The 23,228-nt window shown below is 37.8% G+C and overlaps 1 long non-coding RNA gene across 1 annotated transcript; it reads left to right on the plus strand.

Moving 5' to 3' along the window:
• The first annotated feature begins 3,828 nt into the window (after positions 1 to 3,828).
• Positions 3,829 to 12,267, plus strand: LOC127518777 (uncharacterized). The gene is made up of 3 exons (XR_007931652.1): positions 3,829 to 5,169; positions 10,634 to 10,689; positions 11,648 to 12,267. It is a non-coding gene; the product is annotated as an uncharacterized LOC127518777 (long non-coding RNA).
• The last annotated feature ends 10,961 nt before the right edge of the window (positions 12,268 to 23,228 follow it).

Consider the following 23,228-nt stretch of genomic DNA (forward strand, 5'->3'; position numbering starts at 1 on the left):
CATAAACCATACTTTTAATAAAGTAATTTATTATAATAGATCTTTAAATAAATCCCCATTATAAGGTTCATCCTTTGGTACATCAGTATCTGGTGGCATCTTATATTTTTGTAATCATCAAAACACACCCCAGAAATTAAAACGTCTTGTCAAGAGTCCTCCCCCTAAAGCTCTCCTGAGTTCCAGGATTTCCTAAAGTGTTTCACTGACCCCAGCTAAGGTCTCAGTGCTGCTGGAAGCAGTGCTGTCATTGCTTGCTATCATAGTTTATCTTATAACTGAATAAGAAGCATATACACACTATATAGGACTCCTTATGCTACTTCTGCCCCTTCTTTCAGGGGTTTCAGACTCAGTCAAGGCCATTCAGTGCTCTTGGTTTCTAATGAGAGCTTGTTTGTCCTCCTCATCTGTTCTCTTGCTGTGTTCATACACCGGTATGATAAGCCTGCATCCATCACAGCAAAATGACTTGTCATTTCAAATATTACAATATGTCTACTAGCACATCTTATTTATAATAAGCTGATTTTCAATTACTCATTTAATTATGTTGTGTTATAATAACATACATAATTAACTATAGTTTTGGCTGCTTTCTCAGTTTATTGACCGTCCTTGTCCAGTTTCTCTCTTTTCAGTCATTATAGTCCAAATCTTCTCTTTATCTTCTTTCTACATATGAGAATATATTACAATCTAATATAATAGATAGTGAGGCATATATTTTCCTTAATTTCCATCATTTATTTTAAATGACTCTCTCTAAATATTATTGGCCTATATGCTCTATATGATATCATCATACTTATCCATTGATTAATATTACTCTTTCTAGGTTTCTGCATATTGTCACTTTTTAAATTCTGTGCACAAAAATGTTTTCTCAAATAATATACTGTCCATATACTTCTGTCAACATATATTTCTTCTCAACCATGAAGTATTCCACTAATATTAATATACATTCTATATTTAAGTGTTGGCATATTTATTCAATTATTTTTATTATGTTGTTTATTAATTCATTTAGACAATCATTTTCATTTCTAACTCTTACTGCAAGCACGAGGTAATATTATCCTGTCCATGCATTATCTTACAGTATCCTTACTCTGTTTTATATCACCACATAAAATTAATTTTCTTATGCTAGAATATTCTTCTACTTGATTACTTCACAGTAATTAATAGTTTTCAAAATGTTTGTTTCAATATCACCACATAAGCATCACAATCTTAACTTTATTATGATTTTTAGGATTTGTCTCTGTTAGATTTTCTAAAATTACATTCTTACACAATTCAGTATATTTATTTTGTCATGAATGTTCTTCTTAAACTTTGGCAAGTCTGACCAATGTTGCTATGGTGTTTACCTTCTCTTTTCCTTTTCCAAAATTATTCCAGCTTTTAAACAAATATGTATACTTTTCCTTCTTATCTACAAAATTTTAGTTAGTCCAGTAATGTTTCTTTAGATTTATAAAGTCCCTTTTCGTTTTACAGTGTATAATCACGTGTATAAGTACTGCCTTCCTCTACTCATACATCTCTATCTGAACATCTTCCCCAAAACATCTTGTTGTTTTAGTCTGTAATACTAATATCATTGAGGGTTTTCTGCTTTTTACAATATTTACCCCTCATTTACTTCATATATCTTCCAGTGGACTCTAGTTTACCTAGTGGATTCTTCAAACCATTGTATACATATATAACTATCCCATAATTTTCAGCTGTTTCATCATATAATATTTTATATTTAATTAAAAAATTTATCTTAGGAATATGTCTCAATGTCTACTGTTGCCTGTTTTAAACCAATTAGGTATTCCTTATTTCATTTAATTTCAATACATTTGGTGACGCTCTTCTTCAGTGCCAATATGTTTTATAACTTGCATTTTCTGCCAAATCCAAATTATCTTCTTAAATATATTTTTCCACTTTTCTGTAATACAAACTTGTAGATTTTCCTACAGTAACATTCTTATATTTTTTCTCACATTGGCTCGATTCTTCCAATGTTGTATTTACATGCAACAGAGATATGTCTGTTCTTTATAGCAGAAATTATTATTGCTACTTTTTTATTCTTTTGCTTTCAAAAGCTTCGGTCAATTGTACAATCAATTGTACAGTAAAATCAACTAAAAGCCACATTCCTGCTACATTTATAGTTATTTAAAATTAATAATTTATCCCACAAAAATTGGTTCTTATTGGCTGGATGTTTCTACATTTCAGCATTATTTTTGTTCTTTTTGGGCAAAAATTTGCTTTTGCTCTTTGTGGTCTTTATTTACTTTCATTGTTTCTGATAAGTAAATTCAAAATTACTCCACCCACATCAGAACCTTTTAATAATTTACTGTTCTGTTAATCTTGTGCCAGCTCTTTCCCATGGCACAGGTAAGAAATTGAGGTTCTGAGGTGGTGGTCCTGTTCACTATTATTAAACCCTGCAGCCTGCTGTGAGTTGTCCTGTTGTGCTGAGAGAACTTCTGTCCTGTCCTTCTGTGGCTCCCTGCCTGGAGATACAGCTCCTCTCCCCCTTCCAGAAGTTCACTGGCACACAGGAAACTCAGCTCTGCTATACATTTATTTTATTTATACTTAATTTTTGTCCAATTTGTCAAAATTGATAAAGCATAATACTACTTTTCATCATATTCTCCCCTTCTTGGGAGACTAATTTGTGCATTCTTTTGCTATATTCTAAATAGCTTTTAGCAATTATTTCAATTAACCAGTTTTCTGGTTGGAACATTTTGCCATCTTTAAAGCAAGATTTCAGGCTCTCTAGATTTCTCCCAAGTCTCCTGGGACAAAACCAGCAACCCCTTGCTTTGTATGTCATTCGTATTTATGTCAATACGTTATGACTACAGATACAACGCTAGAAATACCCAGCTGTTTCTGATTCTACACCTTTGTCCCTTCAATTTTGCCTTTACTGGTTAAATCACCATAGGTCCATGCCCCAAATTCTATGCCTACCACATATACCAGCAAGTTACTTCTGATGAATATCTTCCAGACATTCATCACATTGTATTCCACTGTAACCCGGACCATAGACAGTCCTAGGCATCTATGTGCTCACTTAGTCTCTGGGTCATTATTACCTTGAGGATAACTCATCCTACACTCCTGGCAGACACACACAAGGCTCTTTTTTACCTCCATGGCTTCTTCTAAAATATTCAACTTTTCAGCAGTTTTCAGGCATTATCAGTGGTTTAACCTTTAGTTCCTCTCTGAACCCTGGTTGTACTTTTATCTGAATCATCACAGTAAATACTGTATATTCTAATACCTTCCCAACACATTTGTGCATCTTATTTATTTAGTTAATTGGTTTTACAGGTTTTATTACCCTACCTGTCTTATCTCTACATTTTCTGTTCAATGTTTGTTGACAGTATGCATTTCAATTTATGATTAAATTATTCTTAGTCCTAATATCTTTCTGACTAATTATCTTTACTAACTTTAAAATTTGTCTTTATCTTATTCATAATTTTATTGTTAAATATCTTCTATCACATTGTTTTTCTATAGCAAGGAACAAATTCCCTTTATATCAGAGGAAATGTTCTAATAATCCAACAGTTTCTTTGTCAACTATCCAAACTTAATTCCTATAATTCTTTTCAAATTTTAAAATGGTTAAGCTCTGTAACTTTATTCAGATAGTTCATACCTCACTTTGCATTAAGTAATTTTTAGTTTGCTAAATAATAGCTACAAAATTAAAAACATTAATTTCATTAATCACATCTTGCATGCAACTTTTTTCAGAGGGTATGAACAGCTATTTTAGCATTTCCATCACTCTGGTGCATATCTTAATACTTGAATTAAAATTATTTCAGTTAATCAACATTCAAACTTTTTCTTCATTTTCCTAAAATATACTACAACTGTTTCGTGGTCAAAACAAAAGCAGTCACTATCTCTTCTACTGAATTTAAAATGACAAATGCTTTTGTGTTTGTAAATTTTCAAATTTCATTCTGGCGATCCCTTCTTTCTCTCTCTCTCTCTGTTTCTTCCGGCTGCTTCAGTGGATCATCCACATATCTACTTGGCACAGGTTTTACAACAAATTCCCTTCCTGGTGTGACCCAGCACTGAGAGTGCACTCATGCAATCCCAGTGGCTGACAATCTAAAAATCCATTAACCATGTAACCCAATTAATTAAGGATTTAAGTATATTTTTCCTTGTTATTCCATACCTCCATATTTGACTTTTGATTCACTCTGTCATATATTGTTATTATACTCACATATATATACACCTACTCATCCTTTATAGTTCAATTATATCTTTAACATATACCTTTTAATATTGTAATCCTATTTCTCAATATGTCTGTCCTCATTTAGGAATATGTATCTTGTTATCTGTCAAACTTCGATCATATTTTCACTTAGGTGTCAAACTTGTTCATAAATCTTTTTTTTTTTTTTTTATATTATTATTACATTCTATTTTTCCAAGTACTGCCCCTTTCTCATTCAAGCTAGCTTATGAGCTTTATTATTGCCACAGATATTACTGTTTTTTCTTTAGAATTGTCTGGTTGGGTAAAAAGGTTAAGTCCTCTCAACTTTTCTACATTTTAACTAAATCAGAAATTTACCTTTCAATTTGGCATAACAATCTCTCCTTTTTTTTATTAAAAATCTTTTTACCCTTTTATTGTCTGTTGCTGGGATGTCTGGTGAAATTATTCCTCCTTTTTCTGAGTGCCCTTGACACTCCCGTGAGCTCTGCGTTCTGGGCTGTGCCTGGAACTGACTCTCTTATCTCGGCTCGTTTCTCCTGCTTCAAAATGAAATCTTCAGTGCACATATTTTTTTTTACAAACAATTGTACTTTTTCTTTCTTTTCCTTTTTCATCACTAACAGCTGTTACAACATAAGATATCTATTTTCTTTTTATTATCATTTATTGATTTTTCTTCCTTTGCCATTTTTCTATTTGAGGCACTTTTTAAATCTTCATCATATGAGCTGTTTACAGCTGCATCGACTTCTAACCTCGGTCCGAACTTTTCAGCTTGGAATATCTTTTACAAAGAACTGCTAACATTTTATTAACAAAAACAATCAAGCACAGTTGATTTTCTTTATTGCCAGTTTCTTTTCAAACAGGTATGTCTTTTTCTATTATTGATATCCTATTGTATCAATATTCAAATCTATTGTCTAATGTTCTATTGTTTAATGTATACATTAGAAAATCTGCTTTAATTGCACTAACACATCTTCTGCTTAATTCTGTCTAGTTTAATCATCCTCTTTTAAGTGTGAATAGGCTTCACTATTCGACATATCCCAATTTTAATGTAACCCATTAAACTATATAATTTATAACTTCTTTTACCATCAGGCACCTTAAGTATTATATTTTGTAATATTTTATAAACTGTGTATTTGTCAAATTCCAAAATACTAAAAACTCAACCACATCAATCATTAATAATTGTTCCATTTTAAATCATTAATCATTGTTTTTATATGTATCCTCAAACTTTACTTCCTAAGCAATTTGAGTACAACCTCTACAGCTTTTAAACATTTTATTCTTTATAAAAGACTTCAAAATCAAATGATTAAATACACATTTCAACTACCATCCATCCAGAGTGTTTCCTTGGCTAACTTGAGAGGCTGGAAGGATGAAAGGATGGACATTTAAACTCCTTTAAAACTTTCTACTATTAAAAAACCTAGCTCACAAATTAAAATAACTTTTAATCTAATAATATTAATAATTATTATTATTTAAAGTAAAAGCATTTTCCTTTTCCTAAATGTCTTAGGTATAGACCTAACATTGTTATCTAAATTTATTTAAGATCAGTTTTCCATCTCTTATTCTGTTTTTCTATCATGGATTTTTCCTTCAGCTCAAAGCATTAAACTTGACTTAGTCGCTACCCTAAATGACTCTTTAAATTTAACCATTAGTAACAGGTTTCTTAACCTCTTTAATAATTTTACAATATAATTTTGACTTTAAAAATACAGTTTCTGTATAAAAATTCATACTTCACATGTATAGTTGGATTGTATGGTTTTAATTAGCACTTTTGCCAATTATAACTTTTTCTTTCTCTTCTCTACTTATTTTAATCGCAAAATCTCTTACAATTTCTTACTGCTAATAAATTTTATAACCCATAATAACAGTAATTCCATATTTTACTTAAATAGCAAAATAAAAAAAATTATATTCTTTCTTACCTTGTGGTAGCAAAGTTTTTCTGTAGAAAACCTGTGGTATTTCAGTCTCTCCCTTTTTTAAACTTTTCTAGGCTTTCTCAAGTAGCTTCTGTTTTCTACTCTCAATCTTATTTTTTTCCTAAACTTAATTGGACTACTAATAACTGTTTTAAGTTACTCTATTGTATTTGTAATGATGGGTCGACAGAATGTGGATCCATTTGCAGCTACTTTTATTAAAAGGACTTAAAGAGCAGACAGGGCAAAGGCAGAGGCATAAACAGGAACAGGCAATGGTCGAGGCAGGCGGCAGACAAACAGAATCAGGGTACAGGCAAGGATCAGGGCAGGCAGCAAAACAATCACAGTCCAGGAAACAGGCAAAGATCAGGGTAGGCAGCAAAGGGTCGCAGAGAATAAACAGTCCAATCGGTAACAGGTAACAGTCCACAGAAAAACGCTCAGAAATGATCACCAAGGCAAATCAAGACTTCGCGATGTGTGTGTGTGTGTGTGTGTGTGTGTCTTAAATAGTGTGAGTGTGATGCGGTGCAGGTGTGTGTGCAATCAGTCCCAGGAATGAGGGCTCATGGGAAACGTAGTCCGAATGAGAACTGATCAGTATTCCGGTGATGGCTACCCATTCCTCCGCCGGGGTCTACCACGTGGTCGAGGGGCTGGTCTCTCCGGATGCGTCCGGATGCGTCCGATGAAATTCCTCTGTGAGTGAGGGGTCCAGGATACCCCTCCCAGTCGACTAAGTACTGTAGTCTCCTACCCCGGCGCCTGGAATTGAGTAGCTCTCGTACTTGATAGGCTTCCTCGCCTTCGATCATCAAGGGTGGGGGTAATTTGTTTGGTAATTTGAAAGGGCCCTACAAACCTGGGACTGAGTTTTCTGCATGGAAGTCTTAGCCGGAGGTCTCTAGTGGACAGCCAAACCCATTGACCCACGGCGTACTGGGGATTGGGGCGTCGGTGACGATTGGCCTGCATCTCCTGTCTTCTTACAGCACGTTGTAAGTGATGGTGAGCTAGATCCCAGGTTTCTTCGCTTCTTTGCATCCACTCAGTGACAGACGGTAGATTGGAGGGTTCCCCAGACCAAGGAAATAGTGGAGGTTGGAAGCCCAGGATGCATTGAAAGGGCGTAACACCAGTGGCAGGTTTCTGTAGGGAGTTTTGAGCGTTCTCCACCCAGAGCAGATAACGATTCCAATCAGATTGGTTGCGTTGGCAGTAGGTGCGTAGAAATCGTGTGAGTTCTTGGTTCATGCGCTCTGTTTGGCCATTGGATTCTGGATGGTACCCAGAAGTGAGACTGACGTTGATGTTGAGATTCTTGAAGAAGGATGACCAGACTCGAGATGTGAACTGTGGGCCTCTGTCTGACACAATGTCCACGGGTAGTCCATAGAAGCGGAACACATAATTGCAAAGCAGTTCGGCTGTTTCGAACGCTGTGGGTAGTTTGGCCAGTGGTATAAGTCTGCACACTTTAGAGAAATGATCGATGACTGTGAGGATGGTGGTGTGGCCCTGAGATTCTGGGAGATCGGTGATGAAATCAATGGCAATATGTGACCAGGGACGTTGAGGAATGGGTAACGGTTGTAACAATCCGGCTGGCGCTTGGTGTGATGCTTTGGTGGTTTGACAGAGTGAGCAGTTGGCGATGAAGCGGGTGGTGTCGGATAGCATAGAGTCCCACCAGAACCAGTTTTGTAGCAAGTGGAAGGTAGCCGTGACACCCGGGTGACCTGAGCTTGGGAAGTCGTGGACGTGATGAAGTAGTCTGTCTCGCGGCTGTGCTGGGACGTAAGTGCGGTCCGGTGGGCACGTGGGAGGAGGAGTGGTCAGTTCATTGGCGTGTGTGATCTCGGTGATAATGTCCCATTGAACCGGAGCGAGCAGTAAGGTGTCGGGGATTATGTTCTCAGCGTTCTCTGTCCGTTCCACCTCCTCATGCTGCCGTGACAGCGCATCCGCCTTGGTGTTCTTTGAACCTGGTCTGTAAGTTACTGAGAACTGGAAGCGTGTGAAGAATAGGGCCCATCTAGCTTGCCGTGGATTTAGACGTTTGGCGGAACGCAGGTATTCCAGGTTCTTATGGTCAGTGAGAATGGTGAACGGATGTTTAGCTCCCTCCAGCCAGTGCCGCCACTCCTCCAGAGCTGCCTTCATGGCCAGTAATTCCCGATTGCCCACATCGTAATTACGTTCTGCCGCTGACAGTTTCCTTGAATAAAAGGCACAGGGGTACATTTTCTCTGGGTTACCTTGGCACTGGGAAAGAACGGCCCCAATGCCCGTGCTGGAGGCGTCCACCTCTACAATGAAAGGGAGTTTGGGGTCTGGATGACGGAGGATGGGTGCCGTGGTGAAGCGCTCCTTTAGCTCGTGGAAAGCCTGTACTGCCTCGGAGGACCAGATGAGACATGAGGACTGCAGCTTGGTCATAGACGTTAATGGGCTGCAATGCCGCTGAAGTTCCGGATAAACCGCCTGTAGAAGTTGGCAAACCCCAAGAACCGTTGTAATTCTTTCAATGTGCGGGGTTGTGGCCATTCCCTTACCGCCCTCACCTTACTGTCATCCATGGCCACACCCTCACGGCTGATAACGTAACCCAGAAAGGAGGTGGAGGTTTGGTGAAACTCACATTTCTCGGCTTTTGCATACAGTTTATGTTGAATGAGTCTCTGCAGCACCGCCCGTACGTGCTGAACATGTTCCTTGAGAGAGTTGGAGTAGATGAGGATGTCATCTATGTAGACTATGACCCAGCGATTAAGCATGTCACGGAAGACGTCGTTAATAAAGGACTGGAAGACAGAGGGACTGTTGGCTAGCCCGAACGGCATGATGAGGGTCTCGTAGTGACCAGTGGTGGTGGAAAAGGCTGTCTTCCATTCGTCCCCTTCTCTGATGCGGATCAGGTTGTACGCACAGCGAAGGTCCAACTTGGTATGTGTATGTGTATGTGGCCTGCCTGAGTTGTTCGAGGGCTGGAGGAACTAGAGGTAAGGGGTACCGGAACTTGATGGTGATGTCATTTAGTCCGTGGTAGTCGATACAGGGTCTTAATCCGCCGTATTTTTTCTTGACAAAGAAGAATCCTGAGGCTGCTGGTGATGTGGACGGGCGGATAAATCCTTTAGCTAGTTCCTCCTCGATGTAGGCTTTCATTGCTGCTGACTCGGGTTGTGACAGGGGAAAGATCCTGCCCTTGGGAGGTGTGGTTCCAGGCAACAGGTCAATGGCACAGTCCCCGGGACAATGAGGAGGTAGTTCGGTGGTCTTAAATAGTGTGAGTGTGATGCGGTGCAGGTGTGTGTGCAATCAGTCCCAGGAATGAGGGCCCATGGGAAACGTAGTCCGAATGAGAACTGATCAGTATTCCGGTGATGGCTCCCTCCGGTGGTCCGGAGGAAGAGCCGAGGGCGCCACATTCGTGACAGTATTAGCATTTTTTCCCTCTGTAGTTATTATTTCCTTTTTTATTCAGGCCTAAAGTATCCTTAGATTTGCAATATATTAGGCTATACAGTGTGTTTTGTAGCCTTTTCTCCCATCACTGTATAGACTATGACACTTTTCTCCCATGAAATTTTGTCATTGTCCAACAAATTTACTTTTTTTTTTTTTTTTTAATCTTCTGTTGATTTGGTTTTTTAAATCTTTTTCTTAACTTTTCTTAACTCTCTCTAGATTGTACTGTCATGTTATAAACTGAGATCGTGCTAAGCTTCAGTTTTTCTTTCTTTCAATTTATTGCTCTTTATTTTTCTGGTATTTTTCAACAACCAGTCTATATGTCTACAAGTGTAATTTAAAAATGTAGTTATTACTTATCTCAATGTCACTTTTCTTTTATCCATTGATTTTTCTCAATAATAACCTGTTTAATTCATTATTTTAATTCCATTATTTTAATTAAACTTCAGTTGATACAGGTCTGTCTTGCAGGGGCATCTTCGACTCATCTTCGACCCCTGTCCACATAAGTTTTAATGTCCTTTCCCTTTAACTCTTACTGATTTACTGACAAAATATAACTAACCCCAGTTATATTTACAATTATAATTCCAATATTCTTTCTTGTACACTATTCTATTCATCATTGAACTCCGGGGGTTAAAATCCAGACTGGGATCATCAAAATCCCACTGTTACTTTGGTCTTTTTCCAACTCTTTATCTGGGCTCTGAAAATTCTCTCTGCCAGTTTTAACACTCTCTTGGCTTTTGTAATTCTTGCTGGCATCTTACTTTCTCTAACTCTCTTTTCAGAATCCATTTTTTTTTGTTTTTAATGACAATAGATCTAAAACTTTAGTTACTTCTTCACTTATAGTTCCTAGTGCATTAAAATCTGTTTCCCATTTTAGACCCTCGGTTTGAGCAATACGGTTAAGGGTGAACACCGGCCTGACTTTATCTGTCCGTAAGTCAAATTTCTGTTAGGCACAACTTTCTTTGCCCTTCTTTTCTTAAGTATCTCTTAAGTATCTCTTTTCTCACTATATCAGAATATTTGTTTTCCATCTTTAACCTCAGGCTAATCATTCAATATTTAAAGTGTTACTTTTACGTCGACTATTATATACAGTGGTTTTAATATAATATATCAGATTCTCTGCTTTCACTATCAGCGGTATCAGAGTCAAATTCAAGCTCTGAATACAAGCTCTAACTCCTCTGACTCTGTCTCTGGCTCTGTCTCTGTTGTAAATCTCTCCCTATTTCAGGCTTCTCATCCTGAAGTGCGGATGGCTGAGAGGGTCCTGGCGCATCATCTTTTCTTAGATGATTTTTTTTTTATATAGTTCCTACTACTTTGCATTGTTGTTGTTTTTTTTTATTTTTTTTATAATAAGTTTATTGTTAACAGTCTATCTTCCATTATCTTCATTGTCTGGAAATTCAAATTATATTCTTTCAATACTACAATATTGTTACTCCTTTTTAACTATTTAACTTTCTATTAAAAGAAAAGTTATCAGTTATCACAACTATTGTTTTCCAGTCTTTTAGCCTCTAGCGTTCTGAACTATGAGCTCTTCTCTCTACTCAGACAGTGCAGTGTGAGAGACAATCTTACACACACCGCTGTTACACGTTTGAGTCTGAGCTGTGCTCACAGACTCTCTACAGCCTGTACACCTATTTTACACTGAAATCATCCCGACTGTGCCGGGACCAATTATCATATTTTCAATTCACTTTTTCTTAAATTACCATGTCACTTAAGATTATTTTCCCAACACCTATTGGTACAGATTAAAAGTCCTACTTTTAGCCTGCCTATTTCCACTTCATAAAACTGTCTTCTGACAATGTTAGGTGAATTTCTTCCATTTATTTCTAACTATTTTAACAACTATTTGATATTTTCTATCCAGGTCTGGTGGTGTCACGATTGGGTCCTCTGCACCAGATCTCCTGGGCCACCAGAGGGAGCCCTCTCCCGAGTATTAGGTTCATTTGGACTACAATTCCCATACACCCACATACCTGGGACTGATCACGCTCGCACCTGCTGCCAATCACTTCATTACCCATGCACTATAAAACACCCATTCTCACACTGTTCCTTGCGAAGTCTTGATCAGCCATGGTTATCATTTCTGAGCGTTCTTTCCTGTTTGTTTGCCTGTTATCGATTGGATTGTTATTCTGGACTGTGATTCTTGCTGCCTGCCTACTTGACTGGCTGTTATTGCTTATTCCTGCCTGCCGCCTGCCTCGACCTCTTTGCCTGTCCCTGTTTACCCTGTCTGCCGCCTGCCTCGACCCTCTGCCTGTTACCTGGTTTATGATTCCTGTATTGTCCTTGTTGTTGAATAAACTGCAAATGGATCAATACCTTTCTGAGTCGTTACAGGTGGTTTAAATAGTATTCTTTTTGGCACTCTACCACACCTATAAGAATATAAAACATTTTCTTTAGCTTTATGTATCAACAGTACCTATCACATTTCCCTTTTCTAGGAGCCTTATACTGTAATTTTATCACAGGTACACATTTTCCTCATTTCCACTTTTTCTTCTTGTATAGCTGCTAGATCTACCTCAGTCTTTAAGTTTTGACCATTTTGGTCTGTCACAGGAGCCACGTTCCATTTCTAGAACCGGTGTGTCTGCTCGAAAGGCTAATTTTTCTTTCTCATGGATAAGCCTAAACACATTGCTGGATTTTTGCTGGGCTCTCCCTGCCATAAGCGAAGCGTCCTTCACTAACAGGTCTTATCTTTAGCTCGTCTCTGCCTCTCATTCTCTGAGGCTAGCCATGTGAGACTTTCTGTCTCTCCTACAGCTTTCTTAACCTTTACGGCTCCCTGGCTCGTAAAGTTATCTGTTCTACGCGCGTTCAACCCTTTCTGGGCTGTCCCTCTAGATTATTTACATTTTGGGTCTTACAGGTTACCTGGTGATTCACTAGCTTCCCAAGTTTTTACATCTAAAACTCAAGCGCACGAGTGCGGAAGCGAATGGGAAAGCATTGCTCGATCGACCGTGGCCAAGGGTCGATGGATCAATGCACCACGTTGGGCGTCATGTTTTTCGGTGTGTATTTTGATCTTAACACCTTTAACCTTATTATTTATTATTCTCAGGTTAGGTAAAGTAAGTTGAGTCTGGCCTAAATTATAAGCATTTAAAATTACTTACAATTTGGTCAGAAGACTCCTCTGTGGTACGTTCTTGTTCAAAGTCTTAAAACACTATAAATCAAGCCAAGGTAGGCAGCATTTGTAATCAATTAAATTTCTTTTAATTGGTTACTTTTCTTTTTATAATAAACAAAAATGTAAAGGCAAATAAAACTTCATCATTAAGGTATAAAATACAGTAATCACTCTTTTGAGTCAAAGGTGTAGTCAGCTCTGGTCTTCCCATCTTCAGCTTGGGGTTTCTTGTCCTCAGCTCTGGGCTTCTAGGCGTCGGGGGTACTGACGTATCAGTATCCGAAGAGGCAATCAACTCATCAGTCTTTCATACTCCTGCTGTTTATTGCAGACGTTGGGTTATCTTCTTGATTGACGTACGTTGTAACTTTCCCAAAGTTTCCAGATCCTTCTCAAGGCCTCGCAGGTGCGAGCTGTCTGGCTTTTGTGTCCTTGAACTCCAGTAAACTCATCCAAGATGGCTGATGTCCTTATATGGTTCTAGGAGTAGAACCACAGTTCTCTGTGTCCTTGAGCACACACACATAGAACCACACACACATATCCACACATATCTAACCCTAACCCTAACCCTAACTGTACATCTCTGGCAATACATTTCTTAGAAACAAACAAAAATAAATAATAATAATATTGTAAGCAATGCCTAATTTTTAATACATTGGCCAAATGTGTAGCAACAGACTTCCAAAATCTAAACAAGGAGGCAGGGTAATTGCATTTTCTTGATATAATACAACAATATTTTAATGTATATATTTAGAGATGATCAAAGACTAATTTCTCTTACAGTATATATTTTATTCTTATTGTTTAAAATATTATTGAATCATCTGACTCAACTAACTGGTCAGGCTCCAACTGTTCTGCCTCTGTGTGTGTGTGTGTGTGTGTGTGTGTGTGTGTGTGTGTGTGTGTGTGTGTGTGTGTGTGTGTTTGTGTGTGTGTGTGTGTGTGTGTGTGTGTGTGTGTGTCTATCTCTCTCTGTGTGTGTTTTAGAGTCTTGCAGGTATAACCCTTTCATTGCTGTGTCCTTTTGACTGCATTATAGGATAGGAAATCTCTTAGGCCTTCTCTTCTATAAATTTGTATAACAAAATAAAGGCATAGAACTAGTTCATTTGTAGTGCACTGACTATATAGTTTTATATAATTAGTTTAATAATTTTGTTAATAGTAACATAAAAGACCTTAAGATAAATTCATCTGGACGTATAACATTTTTAACTGCTAATTTATTTAGTTAGTATTATTGAATGTATATATTAAGAGATTATCAAAGACTAATTTCTGTCACAGTATAAATCTTGTTTAAAATTATATTGAATCATCTCCAACTGGTTCTTAAATCACTTTCCCTCTCTCTCTGTGTGTGTGTGTGTGTGTGTGTGTGTGTGTGTTTGGGGGGGTGGGGGGGGGGGGTGTAATGGTTTAGAAAAAAATATATAAAAAAAACTTAAAATAAATACTGGACTGAATTTAGACTTACAAAATTTTGAGCTGCAAAAGATAACTTCACTCATTTCAAAGTGACCTATGAAATTCATCTACATTTAAATGATCTCATGGATCTAGCTATTGTGGTTCACAGTTAAAGGTGCACCAGCTGACTCCAGTATATGCAGCATATTCAAATGACTTTGACATATTCCTTTTACATTAACCTAGTTTAAATACATATTAACCGCCATGCACAGTTGCCCTGAAGCCACCAGGGCAGCGGTGCCACCGGGCTTGGGCCCGCCATCGCTGCTTGCAGCTATATTTGGCCTATTGTTCTCCTAAGGATTATTATTATTATTATTATTATTATTATTCAACCTTCCAGGGCTTTTTGGTGGCCTTAACATGCTCAAAAACTCTTGAAAATGGGCACACACATTGGAATCTGCGGCCATTAGGATGCCGCAGAGGCTGGGACCTGGGCGTGGCACAGGGGCTCGACAGCGCCCCCTTGAATGGGATCCGATATCAAACATATCAAACACGCTTGCATGTATTAGTATGAAACTCAGTACACATAAAGACCTCATCGGGCCTAACAACTTTCATGCTCTAAGTTATACGCCACCCCAACCGGAAGTCGACTATTATGGGTTTTTTTGAAAAACGCATGCTCCGGAATTTGATATACTCCTCCTAGGCGATTAATCCAATCACCACCAAACTCGGTCAGCATGAAGTCAAGACATTGGTGATGTAAAATTGCCAGCGGATTTTTGATATCTCGCACGGTTTGGCAAAGCTCAACACACACATCAACATTGTCGACCAGTAGACATGGACAAAGCCTTAGAAATGGTGGTGGAGGGGCTCAGTAGCGCCACCTTTTGACAAAAGTGGGGGGGGTATTTTTACATACAGTCACCAAACTCGGTACACATATTGGTCTCATTAAGCCGGACAACTTTCTAATTTGAAGTCATTAGCTCCGACAAACAGGAAGTCAGATATTTTGGTTTGAATGTGGATTTTTCACACTCTCTCTCTCTGTCCTACCCCCCTCCCCCCTCAGTCTCACTTTCTCTCTCTCTCTCTCTCTCTCTCTCTCTCTCTCTCTCTCTCTCTGTGTGTGTGTGTGTGTTTGTGTGTGTGTGTGTCTGTGTGATCATATGGGCACCAACTGCTGCAGTAAATGTGGTGTATTCAAATGAATTCGAAATAGTCCTTTTATGTTTACCCGTTTTAAATGCCTATTGCCCACCGTGCACAGTTGCCGTGAAGCCACCGGGGTGGCGGTGCCACCGGGCTTGGGCCCACCATCGCTGCTTGCAGCTATATTTAGGACCAAAGCCAAAGGCTGAAGGCCCTATTGTTTTTTTTAGGATTATTATTATTATTATTATTATTATTATTATTATTTTTCTATGTTTTTGGCACTTTTGGGGCCCTTAACATGTTCGAAAACTCTTGAAACTTTGCACATACATCGGAATCCGCGGCCATCAGGGCTGGGCAGAAGCTTGTACCCGGGCGTGGCGAGGGGGCTTGACAGCGCCCCCTTAAATGGGGTCCGAAAACTTGATCCATATATCAAACACACTTGCACGTATTAGTGCATATAGACCTCATCGGGCCTAACAACTTTCGTGCTCTAAGTTATACGCCAGCTCAACAGGAAGTCAGTTATTATGGGTTGTTTGAAAAACGCATGCTCTGGAATTTGATATACTTCTCCTAGGCCATTAATCCGATCACCACCAAACTCAGCCAGCATGAAGTCAAGACATTGATTATGAAAAATTGCCAGCGGATTTTTGATATCTCGAACGGTTTGGCCATGGCGAGGCAACGAATTTATGGCGAGAAAAGAGAAACAGAAAATGTGTTATAACGTCTGCATACATTGATTGATTTTTATGAAACTTCAGCAGTGTGTTCGTTGTAGGAGCCCGATCACATGGATATGACTATTGTGAGTCAAAGTTATAGCGCCACCAACTGGCAGCAGGAAGTGTATCACTTTTAAAATGCTTTGAGATCACCCTCTTATTTTTACCCGATTTGCTTCAAACTTCACCAGAATAATGTCAAGACATGGTGAATGTAGACCTTGGAAAAGAATTGTGATATCTCAAACACTGTTGCCATGGCAACACATCAAACTTAAAATTCGTTTTGGAAGCTTTTGAGACTCTTAACATGCTTCAAATTGCATGAAACTCAATACACACATCATGTCAACCAATAGACATGGGCAAAACCGTAGAAACGGGCGTAGAGCCTCATATTATGACTCATATTTTCTATAAAAAAACACTATATATATAGAATAATACAAATGTTTGAAATAAACACATTTTATTCATTTTTTTCAATTCAAAAAGCACGTGTAAGTTAAAAATAGGCAGATTAATTATATTTGATTGAAAAATTGATAAATGTCATACATAGAGTAACAACTAGAGGGCAGCATATACCTATTTTTAAACAAGGCTGGATAAATCAAGCAATAGAGCAATAGTTTAATACAATGATTTCGTTTTTATTTTATACTGTTTGTGCAGGTATATTTAAACATTAATCAAAGACTACTTTATGTCACAATTTAGGTGTTTTTTTGGGGTTTTTTTTTGGTTTAAAATGATCTTCTCAGTCTGTCTCTGTCTCTCTCTCTCTCTCCTCCCTCATACTACCTCAGGTTCACTTGGGTGTGTGTGGGGGGGGGGGGTGGGGGGGGGGGGGGGGTGGGGGGGGGGGGGGGGGTCTGTGTGTGGGTCTCTGTCTGTGTCACTGTCTGTGTATATCTCTCTCTCTCTCTCTCTTCCCTCCCTGTGTGTGTGTGTGTGTGTGTGTTACAATCTTGATTAGTGGTCTTTAACCCTTATACTGATTACTTATTTATTGATGAACTTATACAATTTTGAACTGCAAATGATAACTTCACACTCATTTGAAACTGAACCATGACACTATATCACTATTCGGACAGGACTAGTTTTCTAAATGTTGTTTCAGTTACAATTATTATTTTTTATAATTACAGTTAGAATTTTTAAATTAATTATTTATTGATATAATTCAAATTTATTAAAACCCCCTGTTTCAGTAAATTTCACATGATTATAAAAGTTGCTGTTTAAAATAAACTTGCATAAGTGAGCAGAAAAATCTAGACATGTACCTTACTATTACCTGACACTGACATTGAAATTGTCTCTGCAGGTTCTGTGATTTGGCTCTATTAATTAATTAAATTATTTTTATTTTTTCATCTTATGCTACACATACTGAAATTAAATGAAAGCATGTTTTTGGTGCATAAGATTGGTGCACAAACAACAGCTCAGAGAGGTAAAAAAGCATGAAGAGAAGTGTTAGGATTATACAACATCAGCAATCACAGACATTCGCATTAAGGCTGGATTAGATTTCTCAGAGCACTGTGGAGTTTGCACAAATAATAGTATATAATTTGCTCTAGAATTTTTATAGGGGTTGTCTGAGAAAAAAACACAGACATGTCAGATTAGGATTATATTCTGCACTCATTTGAAATTGACTTATGACATTCTATGACATGAAAGTCATCTCAATTTAAACAATCTAATGGATGTGGCTGTTGTGGTTTGTGATCACAGGAGCATCAGCTGCTGCTCTAAACTAGATCGTTACGGCACGTTTTCACGGGTCCAGCCATACTGACACTTTTGTTGGACTTCATAGCCAATAAGTGTTTGCATGAAAGCAGGACCTGGCAGGATATTTCAGCAGATAAACTTCCTCACATGATGAGAGGAAAACTCATTATGAGAGGAAAAGAGACGACACCATATATTATTGCAATATCATCGATGGAAAAAAAACGAGACTAAAATGTATTTAAAAAAAACAAAACCGACCAAAACCTCACAAAAAAAAAAGAGACGACAAAATATTACAGACTGTTTTAATAAGCTAATTTTTAATAAGCTGTTTTAATAAGATTGCTTTCATGCTTGCAGTTGCCAGATGTAAAGAGTTTAAATTCCCCAATCAGAGCTTTTCTGTTAAAAGGGGACATCGGATGCCCCTTTTAAAAGATGTCAAATAAGTCTTCCTCTGTGTGTATGTGAAGTTTTAGCTCAAAAAAACCCCACAGATCATTATTATAGCATGTTAACCCTCTGGGGTCTGAGGCTGATTTGGGTCCTGGAGTAGTTTTGACATGCACATTTGTGCTTTTTTCAGTTGCTTATTTTTAATATTTAATATTAATATATTTAATATATTAATATCAAAAGTGTCATAGGTTGCTCACATATCACGTAGCCAAGTTTTAGTGCTGAATACAGTGTAATGTTTGTATTTTTGAGAGATTAACCTTATTTAATTATTATTATTATTTTTTTTTTGTTATTGAAAAAACAAAAAACTTGAGTCACTGAAATACAGCCACAAATCAAATATTAAATAGAATAAGACTTCTGGGTATTGGAGGTCGTAGACTAGAATATTTGCTTCAAAATGATATAAAAATGATCCTGCCTTAGATAATTAAAATGTGCATATAAAACAATATATTGATTTAAATTTTGTAAGACACTTTTTGTCAAGAGGGAGGCGTGAATCTTCATGAATAATGTTGTGACTCGCATAATGAGCCCTTTCAGTCTGAGCCTTACCGTCTAAGTTCGTCTAAGTAAGAGGAAACTAAAAAAATCAAAATAATAAATGAGGGCACATTTTGAGTAGAAAGTAGAGGATCTGTTCAAATATGCCCTATATATTCCCTATACCCTAACCTGGCATTCCAAGGTGTTTGGTGTTTCTGCACTAGAGAAAAAAAAAAAAAAACTTTCCTGCTTCCAGTCAGTGATCTCACCATTATATTCATTTTGAATGTCCAGTGTGGGCCACTGGTCACTATGATTGTCAAATCTGTGACATAAAAGAAAAAACCCTCTGTGAGCAATATTGTTAGAGAGACGACAGATCACGCATTATGTTAGTTTATTTTTTATTTTGCAAAAGGCAAATTTTGTTTTTACTCTGAGTGTACACAAATAAAAGAAGACATTAGAATTAGAATGGTATATAACTCTTAATTGATAGAGTATTTTAGTCTCTTTCACACTGGTAAGAAAAATACCAAGGTGGTATCACCGGCAATACCGCAGACTCCAGGATGTTAAAATAGCCACTTTTTGGGGGTGAGCCATTTCTGTGTGTATCCCTTAAAATGCAAATGAGCTGCTGCTCCCCATCCTACTTTCCAGAAGAGGGCAGAGCCAGTGTTACGACATTTTCGGTTTCTGAGATTTTTGGTTTCCGAAGGCAATGACTTTCCCCAGACATGCGTGAACTAAAATTGAAACAAGAACTAAAATTATCAGTTGCATGTGAAATCTCAGCGGATTATCAGTGGATAAGTGGATAGATGTCAGCGTTATCTCAGAATGTAAACTGACGCGTAGCCAGAGAAGCGCTAGCAAACCCAGCTCACAAGACGATAGAATTATTCCCCTCCCGAGCTGAAGTGTGTGGACTCATTTTGGCTTCAACTATAAAGAAACCACTAAGGAGATCGACAAGAGTCAGTTGTTTGCAAAATAGGCCATGTAAACTCGGGAAACACACTGAATCTGAGAGCTCGCTTAAAGGGTTAGTTCACCCAAAAATGAAACTTCTATCATCAAGTTGTTCCAAATCTGTATAATTTTCTTTGTTCTGTTGAACACAAAGGGAAATATTTTGAAGAATGTGTTGAACTGAACTATAATTAGAGTTTTTGTCCCACTATGGAAGTCAATGGTGCCCCAAAGTGGCCTGGTTTTAAAACATGTATCACAAATCCTGGAATAAAGATGTGATTATGGCCTTGATTTGCTTTTGTTTACTGGATGCTTGGTAACGTGTGATGGAGTGAATATATGATATTGTGTGAGACAGTAATGACATTTTGTTTTTGTACAAAAAGATAGGCCATGGACTTGTCAACAACAGTTAGCTAGCAGACCCTTAATATATGAAAATATGACACATTCTATTGAATGCTTTTGAGAAGCTATTCTCTGATTAAAAAAAAAAAAGACATTTTAAAGATTTTGACATTTTTACCACTCTTTGAATTTTAATGAATTTTTTTTATTTATTTAAAACTGTTTTTTTTTTTTTTTTTTTTTTTATAACAAAGAAAACATCTTTTTATATACAGTGGCCACCAAATTATTTGCACAAATGCATTTGCATTACAATACTATTCAATCACTGGAATAACTAGTTTTTTTTAAAAGAAATTAATTCCACAAGGATGAATTTTATTCAACTAATTAAATTGATTAAAAAAAAGAGACATTTATAATGTTACAAAAGATTTCTATATCAGTACTGTTCAAATGTTCTGTTCTGTGAATCCTGAAAACAGGCACAGTAGTGGTTTCCACTTTCATTCAGCAGCACAACTGTTTTCAGCACTTGAGCAGCAAATCAGCATTCTAGAATAATTTCTGAAGGATCATGTGACACTGAAGTACTGGAGTAACAGGAATAAAAAGCCATTTAAAATAGAAAACAAATCACAATACTACTGTTCATTTTTGATCAAATAAATGCAGCCTTGGTAAGCCTAAACATGAAGAACTTTATTAAACATTTGAACAGCAATATCAAATATCAAAATGAACAAGAATTTAAGAAAAATACCAGAATAGATATTAGTCATATTTATACAAGTTTATTTCAGTTGTTACAGGCAGTGATGAATTTAATGATAACTAATAAAAGACCAAGTTTTAAAACATTGCAAGGAAGAGCACGAGCTGAACTCATTGCAGACGACAGCTGAAGTTTGTTCTGCTGTTACACTGTCATTCAACTGAATGACGACTGCACAAAACTGTTACCTAAAGTAAGTTTAGGCATAAGTCCGCCGCGATGCATAGTTACCTTTATGGAATTATAATATAAACAATATGAACTAAAATTCTCAGTTGCATGTGCAATTTGAGGGAAAAGCAAGATGGCGCTGGTGTTCGTGGCTTGCCGTCTGCTTCCCAGTCTGTTTGTCTTCGCTCTGTTCTTCTGTTACGAGTTCACCAGATTTGTATGATCGTCAAACTTTGTTTGAGATAAGATCTTCGATGGAAGAGTCACATACCGTCTTGCCGACTAGTTCAACCAAGAATTAAAAGTTCAGTTGTCGTTTACTTTCCCTCGTGTCTTTTCAGATTCACATGCTTTCATTCATCTTCAGAACGTGAAAACGTTGTGAAACGATGTTCTCTTTGTCCATCTTCCCTCCTGCCCGGTGTCGGTCGCTGACTTGTTTCTGTCAGCCCTTCATTCCTCATTGGAAAAGGCGTCGAAGAAGACGTGGACATTTTTTTTAAATGGCTTTAGTCAAGCTAAAGGCAAGTTCAGCAGTGCAGCTGCCCATTTCCCCTGATTGACTCTATTAAGGGAAAGTATTGTTCTATCGCCTTGCGCTCTATGGATTATTCCTGTGCTCCCTGGCACCCGCACTGATCTCCCACTGCAGCGTCTTCCACAATTTACGGGGAGTAAAATCTACATTCCCTGCCTCGCGAATCGGGTGAGCAGTTTTCTCAGAGTTAAAGTCTGCTCTGATAAATGTGCGGTCACTCGCAAGTAAAAATTTTAACTGAAAGTATTTCTTTGACTCACAGACCTGGTTAAATACTTGGTGATTTAGCTTGGTGCTTAATTGCTACCTACGTGTGGCTTTTCAAACTCCCCGCGGGCCTCTGGTCGTGGAGGTGGCTTGGCTTTGCTCTTTATTTTTAAGAGTAGCTTGACCTGTCGGACTCTGCACACCCCACATTATGCTAGTTTTGAGCTTCTGTTGTTTCAGTTGAACTCGTCAATACTCTGTGCTGTGATCCCAAAATTCGTCCCCCAAAATTCAACAAGGATTTTATATGGGACTTTACAGACTTTTTGGGTGATATGTTTTTTTTTTTTTTCATCATTTGTTTTGTTCACAGTTTTAAATTCCAGTTATTGTGCAGTGTGTACTAATTTCAATTTGACGTGCTGTGTCAAGTCAAGTCACCTTTATTTATATAGCGCTTTTTACAATGCAGATTGTGTCAAAACAGCTTTACATTGATAACTGGTACATTGTTTGGCTGCACAGCAGCTCTTAAAGAAAATGCTGTCAATGCAGGCAGATGCAAAGCACTGTTGAATATCAAATGTCAAATGATCAAGTGTCCCCAACTAAGCAAGCCAAAGGCGACAGCGGCAAGGAACCCAAATTCCATCAGGTGACATCAGGTGGCAAACAGGTGGCAAATAGGTGTTAAAATGGAGAAAAAAAACCTTGGGAGAAACCAGGCTTAGTTGGGGGGCCAGTTCTCCTCTGGCCAACAGTGCTTTGTTATGATTCAGGTAGCTATCATAAGCCCGATAGGATCGCAACATTCAAAGTATTTATTCCAGTTCAATCCAGTTCAATCCATCGTATTCATCACACCGGTATGGACGGTTGTTGAGGAACTGTGCCACTGGCTGTCGTGTCGATGAGGCCCTCACAATGGATGATCTAGTTGACTCAATCTCTGCTGACACTTCAGGGGTGCGTTGTGGTCGTGTCAAGGCGTAGGTCCTCAATCTCACCTGGATACCGCCTGGATCCAGTTGACTACAATAAACCTCGGGATAAACAGAAAGACTAATATTAGCGTAGATGCCATTCTTCTTCTGATGTAATGAGTACATCTGGTGTTATAGGAAGTGTTCCCGGTTCCGGCTGACCTAATTTATGCAGCCTAATAATCCTTTAACGGATTTGAAAATAAATTGATAATGTGTTATGTGTATGCCAGGTTAAAGAGATGTGTTTTTAGTCTAG

Source organism: Ctenopharyngodon idella, chromosome 9 (assembly GCF_019924925.1).
Source record: "Ctenopharyngodon idella isolate HZGC_01 chromosome 9, HZGC01, whole genome shotgun sequence".
NCBI lineage: Eukaryota > Metazoa > Chordata > Actinopteri > Cypriniformes > Xenocyprididae > Ctenopharyngodon > Ctenopharyngodon idella.